Source organism: Corvus brachyrhynchos, unplaced genomic scaffold (genome assembly GCF_000691975.1).
Source record: "Corvus brachyrhynchos isolate BGI_N302 unplaced genomic scaffold, ASM69197v1 scaffold121, whole genome shotgun sequence".
Classification (NCBI taxonomy): Eukaryota; Metazoa; Chordata; class Aves; order Passeriformes; family Corvidae; genus Corvus; species Corvus brachyrhynchos.
This window is the reverse complement of record NW_008236445.1, coordinates 1,595,703-1,608,151: the sequence shown is the minus strand read 5'-3', so window position 1 is coordinate 1,608,151 and position 12,449 is coordinate 1,595,703. Positions and strand designations below refer to the sequence as shown.

The following is a 12,449-nucleotide window of genomic DNA, read 5'->3' as shown; positions in this document are numbered from 1 at the left end:
TGTGTACTAGTGCAGTAGGATCCCTGCACAGCATAGCATTGTTTAATAGAGATAGACAGTTAATTTTTCACAGTGAAGTTCTTTCAATACAGTTAAAATCCTTTTTTTTTTTTCTTTTTTTTTTCTAAAAGAGCAGAGCTGTTGAAGAAGGTATCAAGAATACTCAAAAAAAGAAATTACCTCTGCACAGGTAAGTATTTAACCAGGAGTATGCCAGACTCAAATTGTTCATTAGAAGCTTTAATTGGAAGAAATTACTTCTAGTTAAAGAAGTCAGTCATTTGTGGGCAATATCTGGTAGTGGTGGGGTTCAGAGGCAGCGTGGGGGTGCTTTGCCTTTGGTCTGTGAGAAGGAGTTCCTGCAGCTCTCATGGCTTCTGATGCTAGGGATCCAGCATGATCTCCTTCATAAAAGATTGATGGAGGCCCATGGCAGTAGTTTCTCATTGATGATAGCCCTGGCCTGAGCTGTCTGTTCAATCTGTTCCCGTAGTGCCAGGATTTTACCACTGTTCCTACATTATCTGGGACACCACAGCACCACATTATTTTCAGTTTTTGAAGTAGGTTGCAGCTGTTGGATCTAATACTGAGTTGTACACAGGAGGGCAGTATATACTTGGAAAATATTTTCTTTTTGGTAGCTAAAGCTCTTCTGTTTTCCTCTGAAAAGATTACGAGCTCTTTGAGAAGATGCAGTTGTTTTTCCCTTTTTAATGACCCTATTCCCTTGTAATACATCATGTTAGGATTTGGTAACCTTACAGCTTTTCTCTTCTAAGTGTTTTTGTCAAGTATCTGTCACATTGGATGCCGTCAAGCTCTAGGAGGAAACCCGAGGTGGGAGCAGCTGGATCTGAGAATCAACAGAATCCCATTCGTTTCAACCATGGGCTGTGGTACTGCTGCTGTTCACCTGTAGCTGGTGGAGCTGGGCCTTTCCCCTCAAATTTGCATCAGTGAACCAGAGTACTGCTGCACAGTGTAACATACTTCACCACAGTCTCAGTGGGAGCAAACTGGGCAGAATATGCAGCCCAACATCACTTCTGCCAGGCTCAATTTCGTGAGAGGGCAATGGAAAACAGTTATCTTTAAAAATATAGACTCAAACTTACTTTTCACAAGAAAAAAATAATTTCTAAATGTAAGGGAGCATTTGAAAACTCTTTGGGTCTTTTCTTTTGGTCCATAAATGCAAATCCTACTCCTGCCTCCTTGTTGCTGCATCCCAAAAACGACCTACCTCCTTCAGTCCAAACTGTAATCTTGGGCTCACCTCTTGAGCAACTGGATGAACCATGTCAACCTTTTTCTGAACGGTCTTTTCCCCTCTCTTTAGTCACTGGGGCTAAAACCTCTGCGTTTGCAGTCTTTGAGCCCCAAAATCTGGGGCACTGTCTTTGACTTTTCCACAAGCTGATATTCTGGGTAAGTCTAAAGTCACATTTCTTTTTTTCACCCCTACATATGAAGTTCATCCATTGCCTCCTCACCTGAAGTAGTCTTGGGCCTTGTAGTGGCTTCAGTATGTGAAATCTGTCCAAACTAAAACCGGTAAGATAGTTTTTTATCTCTTCCTGCTTTGACAATGTCACTTCTTTGACCACTTCATGTGTATTGCTACTGATACTCCCCTCTCTGTTGAAAAGAATTGTGACCTAGTTTTACTCTTCTACAAAGCCATGGACACTATCCCATCCCCACTATTAGTTTCTCACTGTGTGTTGATGTGAATTCCCATATGATGGCAGCCTGTATTGTGCCTGCTGCAAGCAAAGCACCTGCTAGCTCCTTCTGTGTTGTCCCTCACTGTAGGGGATCCCTGGGCATCTCCATTTTTTAATTCACCTTCAAATCCTTCTTAAAAGGTTTTTTTCTTTGGCACAGTACCACTCAAAGCAGGACAACAGTTAAATTGCCAGTGTTGTCATCTTCTGCTTTTAGGCACAGCATTCTTAGTTTGGTTATTGCTGTACCTAAACTGCAAGCTGTTGGAGACCTAGACTGCTGTCTTTTTCCTGTGGGTTTTCAAGGCATGAAGCCCAGCAGGATTTCAGGCCCACCAATTACAACTAATATAGCCTCTATACTAATACTAAAAATTAGCATTTTCACACAGAAAACACTATTTAAATATCCACAGTGAATGATAGGTGAGATTTCATAATTAAAAATATTCGGGGCAGTAGCACAATCACTCTTGAAAGCAGATTTGTGGTGTTTAATCCTCAGGCATGATTTACTAATTCAGAACTTCTGGTTAAAAAGGAAGTGACAGAGCCTGGGTGACTTTCCTTGTCACTGTTAAGGTGAAAGGGATATGTTCTGGCTAGTCTGATTTAATTTTCTTTTTCCCATTTGACCAGCCCATCTTTTCCCCCTCATCAGTATAACTACCTCTTGCACTCCCCAGATTCACACCTTTCTTATAACCTCTTTCAGTGGTTACACATGCTCTTGTGGCTCATGTGGCTCGTGTGGCTGGTGCAGTTCTTGACCGTCCACGTGCAGATTCCCACCCTGCTAATATGTTCCTCACTCTCTTGCTTGGGGAGCAGGTCCTCAGTACATCTTCTGTCTCTGTAACTGAGACTCCCAGCTCTTACCTGCCAAGGTAAGCACTTATACTTAATCTGAATTACTGTCTGTGGAATAGGGGTCACACCTTTGCACTAGCTTGTGACCAGGCTGCCCGGTTGTTGCAAGGGGAGTTCACAGGATTATCTTTGACCTAAAGAGGCCCAAGAGATTGTTTCCACATGTGCAGTTCAACAATACATACAAAGTATCTCATGGTAGGAAGGGAGGGATTAGATAAGGTTATTCTTGAAACCTCGTTCCTCTTTTAAATAAGCCATTTTCTATAAGCCATAATTATTTAGATGACTTAAGCGTTATGAATCCCTTACCAATAAACAAACCAGAGTCCTTTGGTGCCCGAATGTTAGTTTTGGTATAATCACGGAATGGTTTTGTTTGGAGGGGGGATTAAAGATTATCTAGTTCCAACACCCCCCACCACAGGCAGGGACACCTTTCACTAGGCCAGGTATTTCACAGCCCTGTCCAACCTGGCCTTGAACATTTCCACAGATGGGGCATCCACAGCTTCTCTGGGCAACCTGTTCCAGTGTCTCACCACACTCAGAGTAAAGAATTTCTTCCTAGCATCTAATCTAAACCTGCCCTCTTTCAGTTTGAAGCCATTCCCCCTTGTCCTATCCCTACATGCTCTTGTAAACAGTCTCCAGCTTTCTTGTAGGCTCCCTTCATGTACTGGAAGGCCACAGTTAGGTTACTCTGAAGCCTTTTCTTCTGCAGCCTGAACAATCCCAATTTTCTCAGCCTTTCCTCATGGGATTTGGTCCATCCCTCTAATCATCCTAGTGTCCCTCCTCTGGACTCCAGCCGGTTCATGTCCTTCCTGTGTTGGGGACCTCAGAGCTGGATGCAGTGTTCCAGGTGGGGTCTCACCAGAGCAGAGCAGAGGGGCAGAATCCCCTCCCTTGGCTTGCTGGCCATACTGCTTTGGATGCAGCCCAGGACACATTTTGTTTTCTGGTGTTTGGTCAAAGGTTGGATTCAATCATCTTGGAGGACTTTTCAAACCTTAATGATTCTGATTGCATGATTCTTGCTTAATTTCTTTAAAGAATTAAACACATTTCTTAATTCATGCATTACCTTGAGCAGGTTATGGAATGATAACAGGCATCGATACAGACATATAAAAGCAGCTGGTAGTCTTGTTTTCCACTGGTTCATGTGAATGGACAGATGTATAGATTTGGCTGTGTGAACCATGGTAAGAAGTTTGGACGATGAATGGTGGTTGAACTTTAAACTTTTTGCAGAGAACTACTTCAAAAGTGAATCTTTTGATGTGAATCTATCTTGACTTTAGCAGTGAAGAGAGAAGCTTGGTATCTAACACAGTCAAAAGGGGTGCACATTCCCAGATGCAGGTGTCAAAATTGTATGAAACTACAGTCAGACAGTAGATAATGTTCACACACTATTAAGTGACTCATACTTGAAAAAAAAATGTGACAAATACACAAAATGAAGGCAACTCTGTTAGGTGTTTGCTGCTTCTCAATTCAGCCTTCTTTGTAGAGGGGTTGACCATCTGAAAGAGATTGAGCTGTTCGAGTTGTTCTTGTGGCTGGGCAGGAAAAAACCCCTTGTGGCTCCTAAGTGTGGAGTAGACTTGGCCATGCTGTGTGGATCTGCAGTAGCCTTGTTGTTTTCCAGGAGCACAGATGCCCGCTGCACACCTGGCACCCAGATGCAGCCTTGGCTGCCCACTGCCTTCTGTGAAGGTACCAGAGAGGGGACATTCCTTGCTTGCTAAGATTGAATGCTTAAAAGAGTCTTGTTACTGGGGCAGAGTGCAACTACACAATGATAGTCAAACATGTTATTTTTGTTCTGTGAGCATAGCTAAAAGATAATGTTTTGCCTTTTCAGACATGATCTTCTGCTCTGTAGTGTTCTTTTCCTTTGCTCATGCATTTATTGCTGAACTTTCCTATTTTGACTAATTTTTTTTTAGTTAGAAGAATTAAAATTTTTTCTGTGTTAAAAAAATATGAAATAATATTTCTTCTTTGTTTCTGTTCACTTGTTGCCCCTGAGATTTCTGTTGTTCCCCATGAAAAATAAAATATTCCTTTGTCTTTGTGGCCAGACATATAGAAAGAATGAGCCTGTGGCCAAATTCCCAAACTGAGCTCTAGCAATCCAGCCAACCCTTAATACTTTGCAGTCTGCACGCAAATGTTACTAAACAAGGTATATTATCTGTATCCAAGACTGAACTTTTCAATAATGTAAGCAGCAGATAACATGATGGGGATGTCAACTACAATAGGAAAATGTTTAATGAATACTGACCTCTTTAGTTTTTTTGCAGTAATAGAAAACAGAAAAGGTACTGATAATGTTTCTTTTGCTTTTCAACCCTTCCTGCAGGAGGTTATACTAACTTTGTTTTTGGAACCCTTGATACATGCTTTTTCCTTTCTTATGGTTTTCATTGAGCCAATACAAATGTGTTGAATTCAATTTTAGGAAAATGTTTAATGAATACTGACCTCTTTAGGAGACTTACATTGTTTTTAAAACTGAGATATTCTGATGCTAGCATACCGTTTCTGTATGTACTGCTAATATCCCATTCAGTTCCTTTAAAATGTAAATAATTGAAATGAAAGTTCAGGAACTCAGAAGAAAAAAATTATTTAGAAGATGTGATATTTTTTAAGCCAAAAAAAAAAATAAAAATGTATTTTGATTTAATCCATGTTTATCTAGGCAGTCACTGACTGCAGTAAATTATGCAGCTCTGAGTAGGTATATACATATTCAGCAGAAAGGATTTTTCTCTATGTGAGAAGGAAAAAAGCATCAGACAAAAAGGTGTAGCTGTATCAATGGCTTGCTCATCACTCAGTCTGAATTAAAATTAAACAACCTACTTCTGCCTTACAAAAAGGAACACTTTTAGCACCTGGTCTTTTCAATCAATGTGAAACAGCATTGGAGATATAAAATGGACCCCATCCCACTTAATTTACAGATGCAACTACTTGGGTTGGTGCAGCTGGGCTCAACTATTTTAATTATGCTCTCATCTTGTTGGTGTAACTGCAGCCTGATCCAGGAGTTATGTGAGTGTTAGTGGCACTTATCTTGCTTCTGAAGACATCTTATTACTTTGGCTCATCCCGTGCAGACGGAGATCTGTGGCTGGGTGGGTTGGGTGGAGGGAGACCATGCATCTGCCTTACCTAGTTCAGTCCTATCAGCGTGGTAGGTGATAGCTGATAACAAATCTGTGTCTTTTTTATCCAGCCCTGTGGTTTGTGTATGAGCTGCGTGATCCTCTTTGATGAGGAGCCAAATGTAATTATGCACAGTCTGTCAACATGGGCACGTTTTTCTGAAGCACTGAGTACTTCCAGCCCCAACTGCATCTAGTTAAAGTGGTAAGACTTTTAGCACCTCTGGAATTAGACAGTGGGGAAAAAATTATCTTGCTGATACTGTCTTACTAAGGTCCCATTTATAATGAAGTTTCATTACTGTGTTTTCACAGGTCAGTATCTTAGATTTTACTCAGAAAGCAGTTTACACAATGGCATTGAGTGGAACTGGCTTGGAATAAAATTCACTGTCTGGACATGGTTAATTTGTACTTTTGTGGAATTCCAAACTCAGTGCACAGAACATTCTGTTAAAAACAGTGGTTAAGATTGTTTTGCGTTGTCAATGATCCGTTTTCCAAAGGAAACAGGAAGAAATGTGCTATTTATTTGGCAAGCTATTCCAGACAACTGGGATGATAATTTTCCCTGGCACACAATCTCCTTATACAGAATTGAGTGTAAATGCCAATATTGATTGAACAGTATCAGGTATTCATTAAAATCCAAGTTAACTTTAAAATGTAGCACAGCCAAAACTACCCTTCAGGGACATTAACGTAATGGAGGACTCCGTTGTGGAAAGCCTTAGCATCATTCCCAAGAGTAGACTTTCTGCCTCCATATAGTCTAAACCAACAGTTTGCTCAAGAAATTCATGTCTTGCTTCAAAATATAAATCACAGGTGCATGTGGGGTTTACATAAGCACAAACATATTTTCAAGAAAGATAGGGACGTGGCAATCTTGGAGTGTTTCAGCAGTGTTTTGGAACATAAACTGCTGAAAAGAGCCTTGTTTCCGTCTGCATCATTTTGTAGCCTCACTCGATATCCTGTCTACTTTATATCCTTAGTGTGAACAATATATGATAAGATGAAAGGCAGTTTACATAAAAGCAGGCCATCTCCTTGAAGAGAGCTTATGAAGTACATCTTCTGTGTATTCCTTTAATCCTTTGTGAAGCAGTAAACGGCAGCTTTGCCCTCTGTTTTGAAACTTTTCCTTAATTCCACGGGTTAAGTTTGTTGTGAAATAGTTTGGGGTTTTTTTCCCCTTTCCTCTGTGTGGAAAAAAGATACGGGAAAAACTGTCTCGTGGCATGTGTTAGCCTGCGGATAGAATCACAAAACAGTAGAAATGAATGCATTTTCTTGAAACCTCAGTAGTACCAGAAAACCTGCCTGACATGCTCGCACTTGAGTAATGGGATTAAATGTGCTCTGGTAGTGTCTGTGGGCTGGGAGCAACTTGGACTTCATGGAATGAAGCCAAAAAGCCTTGTCCAAAGCAGCTGGCAATCTAAGTGAGGGCAGTGCCTAAGCTCTGTGTGCCTTGTCATGTGAATAAAGCTCTTCCAGCTGGAAGTGAATTGCAGAACCAATTCCAAAACAGGAACAGTCAGGACAGTAAACTGAAAATCAGAAAACCTGGATTGTCTTTCCCAAACATTTTCTTTAAAGCTGATATTTTTTGTGTTCTTTCATAATTGAGTTTCTCCTTATACAGTTCTTGTTTTAACAAACTTACCATGTACTCGTAGAGTTACTGTTTAGGTTTTATGGGAACTACAGTAAAGCTAATAATTTTTGATTCTATTGAACACAGGTAGCAATGAAGAAAAGCAGTGGAATAACAGAACTGTATAATTCAAATTTGAAAATAAAGTCCTGTACAGATATGTGCTGTCTAAATGGGATTCTTTTGTGTTACCGATGCATTTAGTCAATGAGCAAAGTCTGTGTAGCAAGTTTAGGAATCCATAAGGAAATAATTATGTACAGCTTGTTAAATTTTGTTTTTTGTTCTGTGTGCTGATGAAGGTTTGTATTTTCATGTCATGCAACAAAATAGGACAAATACAAGCGACAGGAAAGGAGAGAAAGGTAATTGAAGTACTTCAAGCAATACTTGTTTGAAGACAAGGAGACTTCCATAGGAGGCACTGATCTGTCATGTGCATCAACAGTCAAAAAGCCACAACTGGGAGCCACTTTATCATCCCCATGCTGTTTCCTTTGAGCTGTAAGTGGAGAGCTCACTTAAAAGATCTCCAGAGACGTTAAAAGCACTATTAAGTGCTACTCATCCTTAATCTCACACATACTGATTCTTGTCCTGAGGGACAGTGGATTTTCCTGGGATGCTGGAGAGACAAGATGATAGAGGTATGACCTGTATTCAGGTAGCAGAAAATGGAGGAAATATAAATGTCCTCTAGTGTCCACTCTTACATGTGCTGGCTGCAAATCCAGCTGTCAAGACGTAGGAGAAGAAGGAGGGAGAATGGTAGAAAACTGAGACAGTTGTGGTTCATCTGTATTTGTTTTTATATTACATTGTATTGAGGTGGTTCACAAAAGTAATAGGGAACCAGAGCATCTGGGCTAGAACACTTGATGTTCTGATAGTATGTATTGGTTATGCATGCACTGTCCTTTCCATCACAATCCAAACGCTTCAGTATTTTGTGGGTTACAATAGCTAAACAAAAATACCCTCCTGTTTTCTGATATTCAGGGCAGTCAGTGTTATTGCAGGACCGGACCTGTTCAACTGCTGTTGGTCAGGAGGTAAAACTGGATCAAGTCAAGAACAGGTCCCTGCCTTGAAAAGTCTGAAAAGCAAGGGGAAAAAAGTACTATAATACTAAACAAAACAAACCCATGTGTACTTTTATAGAGCAAATCAGATATGGCTTAGTTTGTTTGTACTTGAAAGGGAAAAGTCTCTGGCAACTTTCTTTCTCATTTTTTGGATTTGCCACAGGAGCTGGTCTTGAAGTATTAGTTCTGAGATTAAGGACCCTGAGCCAGCAACCACATGACTGTGGTCATCCGTGAGCTGATGTTGACCCCTTAAAGGGGAAGGGAAGAGCAGGAATGATAGCATCTATGATGACTGGAAAAACAGCAGAGGAAAAAGAACATGGTTCTGTTATTCAGTGTTATGGAATCCTGTGGCACTTTTTTTTTCCTTGGTTGTGAGGTTCTGTCCTGACTGGTCTCTTAATCACTTCTAAGCAGTTCCAACCAGGAAGCTTCTGTTCTTCATCTAAATTTGCATCAGCAGAGGCTTAATGAGAGATTAAGTCTAAGCCTGGTGAAAACCTGTAAAAGAAAAATGCTCCATGGAGGAGTGTAGGGGTGGATCCGATTGTGGAGGTGGGTGCCTACATGGTACAAAATGGGATGTCTACCTTTGGCCTTCCTGTCCTAGTTGGTAATCCAAAATACTAAGTCAAAGTAAGGAAGCATCCTAATTGCTAAGGGAAAGCGAAACACCTCAGAGGAGTGCTCCCATTAGGGCTAACTAATAAAAAATTCTAATTAAATCCTTCCCTTTTTCTAGACTGCAGGTGCTTGAATTAAGTTTTCGACAGAGATGACTGCTCACTTGCGATTCACAACCACAAATCCTTTAATGAGGGTTGACACCCACATATGTTCTTTAAAGAGATGTTTATGCTGCTAATTAAAAAGGGGCCATGAGTCAATCCCTGGCCTCAAAGCCAAGTGGCACAAACTGGCTCAAGGCTGCACAGTTGAGGCTTCCTCTGGAACTAAATTTGTCTTGGACAGAGTTACCTGAAGCAGGAAAAAGGAATCAGGGTGTGAACTAAGATTTAAATATTGTGCATTATTTGTGGGCCTGCTGCTTAACCCAAATTCTGTCTCTCTTATTTAGCAGTAAAGTTATGCTTTGTGAGACTTGGAGAGAACTACCAGCCTTAATTGAGAGCCTCCAAGACAACAACTCTCTATACAGCCATCAATGGTTGCAATGCTTTCTGAAGAAGTGGGAGACCTGGTTTACAGGTTCCGAAGGAGTGCCACTGCCATGAAATTCCTTCAAACTCTCCTGTTAAACTGGACAGAAAATACTACTGGAAGCTTCAGGGCAGAGAAGGAGAATAACTTTGCATAACTTTGAGTGCTAATAGTTAAGGGAAAGGAAACACTCTCTTGGTTGGGTTTGGTTTGATTGGTTGCTTTTCTCCTGGGACTATTTCTGTAGAGGAAGCAGTTCTTAAATACAGGAATTACTATGCAGTTTAAATGTCTACGGTTCCTTTTATTGGCTCTATTTCTGAAAGAAAAAAAAAGCTTGGAAAAATCCCCAAAGAGGTTACTGTAAAGCAGTCATGACAAATGTAGGTACAAGATGTAGATGCAGGCTGTGTATATTATCACAGAAAGGATTGTGTTCAGCGGGAGAATCTGAAATGCATCTGTTGTAATATAGCCCTTTTCACTGCTTTTCTCTGGAAGAGGCTGCAGCTGTTAGATGTACTCAGCACTGCAAACCTTTATGCAGGTGGTAGTTACTAGCATCAGCAGACAGAACTTGTGGTTTCTGCCTGTTTGGGTTTTTTCCTGAACATGGCTTACAAAATTTGTAATGATTATTTCAAAATGTGATGAGAAGAGGGGAGACCACGGAGGGGAAAATTAGAAGTCTTAAAATCCTCATATTAATTGCCTCAGTGTTTTGTTGCTATACTTTAAGCTGTATGCCAAACAAACACACTTCTTTTTATTGCTCTGCAGATATGAACGGGAACATGATAGCCAAGGTCAAATGCATCCATCCATAAATATTTTGCAAATACTTTTATGGAGTACTTTTTTAAAAAGGTTGTGCTCAGTTTTCAGAGGCTTTCAGTGTACATTGGTTTTGAAAAGTTTCCAGAAAAAAAAATGTCTGCAGTTCGTGTGTCCTGGAAGAAATCAAGGAACATTTTACTCCTTGAAATGATGGAAAGTCACCACCAAATCAAGCCTAATGCAATCACGCTCCTGCTGAGCACTGGTTTGTCATTCTGCATAATCACAGTTCTCTCTTTTGACCAGAGCTGTGTGTCAGCCAAAATACCAGTTGAATGTTTCAACAGCCAAAAACCAATAGAGAACTGAAAAGCTTTTCTTTTTGTTCTCTGTGGTTCTGACACCACCACAAGCACTGATAGGACATTGGGAAACTTTTTGTTTCTGAAAAGTAGAAGTTTCACAAGTAGAAGGAAATGGAATTAATGCTGCAACTGAAAATAGTATGGTGCAATAAAATTCCTCAGTTTCCAGGGGTTCCTATTTGAATTAAATAAATAGAAACTGGATCCATATTGCCCACCATCCTAGAGCCTCCAGTGTTTGGGGTCTTTCATGACTGGCTTGGTCTCCTCAATCCTGGGTGGGGCTTTACATATTGGGGGGAACACACAACATCACTGGGGTGACAATTACAGAGGTGGTTGTAGAAGAGCATCTCTGCCCAGTAAAGTGCTCCAATTCAGTTGATAGAATTCAATAAAGGGTTTAAGGCTATTTAAAGCAGTACTACTCTAGCTTTTTTTTTCATTTGGCTTGGCTTAGTATGCTTTGCTTTGCTTTTATGAGTCTCTGTTGATTAAAATCTTTCCTGTTTTCTACACGTTTAGCCACTTATCTTACCACTGATCTCTGTGTTTAGCTGAATCTCTGGGAAGTTACCTAGTAATGATTTGAGGTGCTCAGGAGAGAGAAAAATACAAGAATTCTTCCCTCATAAAGTTTTCTTTTACTAATTGTCCTCCTCACTGGCAAAAATATGTGCCTTGTTTCTCACTTGAGTAATGTAAAAGTCATGGACTATCATTTTTATCATTTAGGCAGAAGAGTTCAGGGAGTTTTATGTCATGTGCTGCAACAAAGACAAGTTAATACAAATTGTCAGGCTTACCAAAAAAGGTAGGAGGCAAAACTTCAGAAATTAATTGTAAAATTCCAGTAACTAGAAAGACGAAGAAAGTGAGTGTCCAGCTTGATATATCTGATAGATTTCTTCTAGTAGCAAGAACTGGCAAACTAGGAGAATTGTGAATTGCTCTGAGATTGTCATATGGCATGTCCTAACATAATCAAACATTCTTTGCAGTATTAAACTTCCATAGTTCAAACCATTTTATCAGACACATGCAAACTTGATTTGCCAATAACAAGGGAAACAACCCTAAGGATATGATTTTGATGTATTTGAGTGCTGTTTCAGCTTTCATTCTCAGGTATTGGTAGAAACATTACTGCTTTTGCTGTAGATGAGCAAGGCTCTTTAACCTCTCCAGATACCAGGGAAATGAACACTGTGAAAATACAGTTGCAAAAATAGTTTAGAGAGCTTGTACTCTGTGAAATGAACATTAAATAGATATTGTTTCACTGCACACAGGGGACATGGAGTTCTGTTTTGAAGCCTCAGAAACCGCCCTATCTATCTGATTGTTTTGATAACTGCAGTTGGAAGAAACTGACTGAGAAAGCTCTTTAAACAACATTGCTCCTCTTCAGGAAAGTATGAAAACAGGTTCCTAACATTGATTGCAATGTATATTTAATAAACACTTAATTGAAAACTCTATATGGGCTCTTATGACTATGAAGATCCAAAGCATTCATGCATTAATTTCCAGTTCTCAAACGTTTTTAAAATGCTACTTAAAAACTGAGGCCCATATATTTTACTGAGCTACATCCAGTAAGTTCA

General features: G+C 40.0%; 1 long non-coding RNA gene across 1 annotated transcript in view; it reads left to right on the top strand.

Annotated features, from left to right (window-relative positions):
- Positions 1-3,513: 3,513 nt before the first annotated feature.
- LOC108444618 overlaps positions 3,514-12,449 on the top strand; it is a 9,072-nt gene continuing 136 nt past the window's right edge. The window contains exon 1 of the long non-coding RNA XR_001859256.1: positions 3,514-12,444. This is a non-coding gene — a long non-coding RNA (uncharacterized LOC108444618). The remainder of the gene's footprint in view (positions 12,445-12,449) is intronic.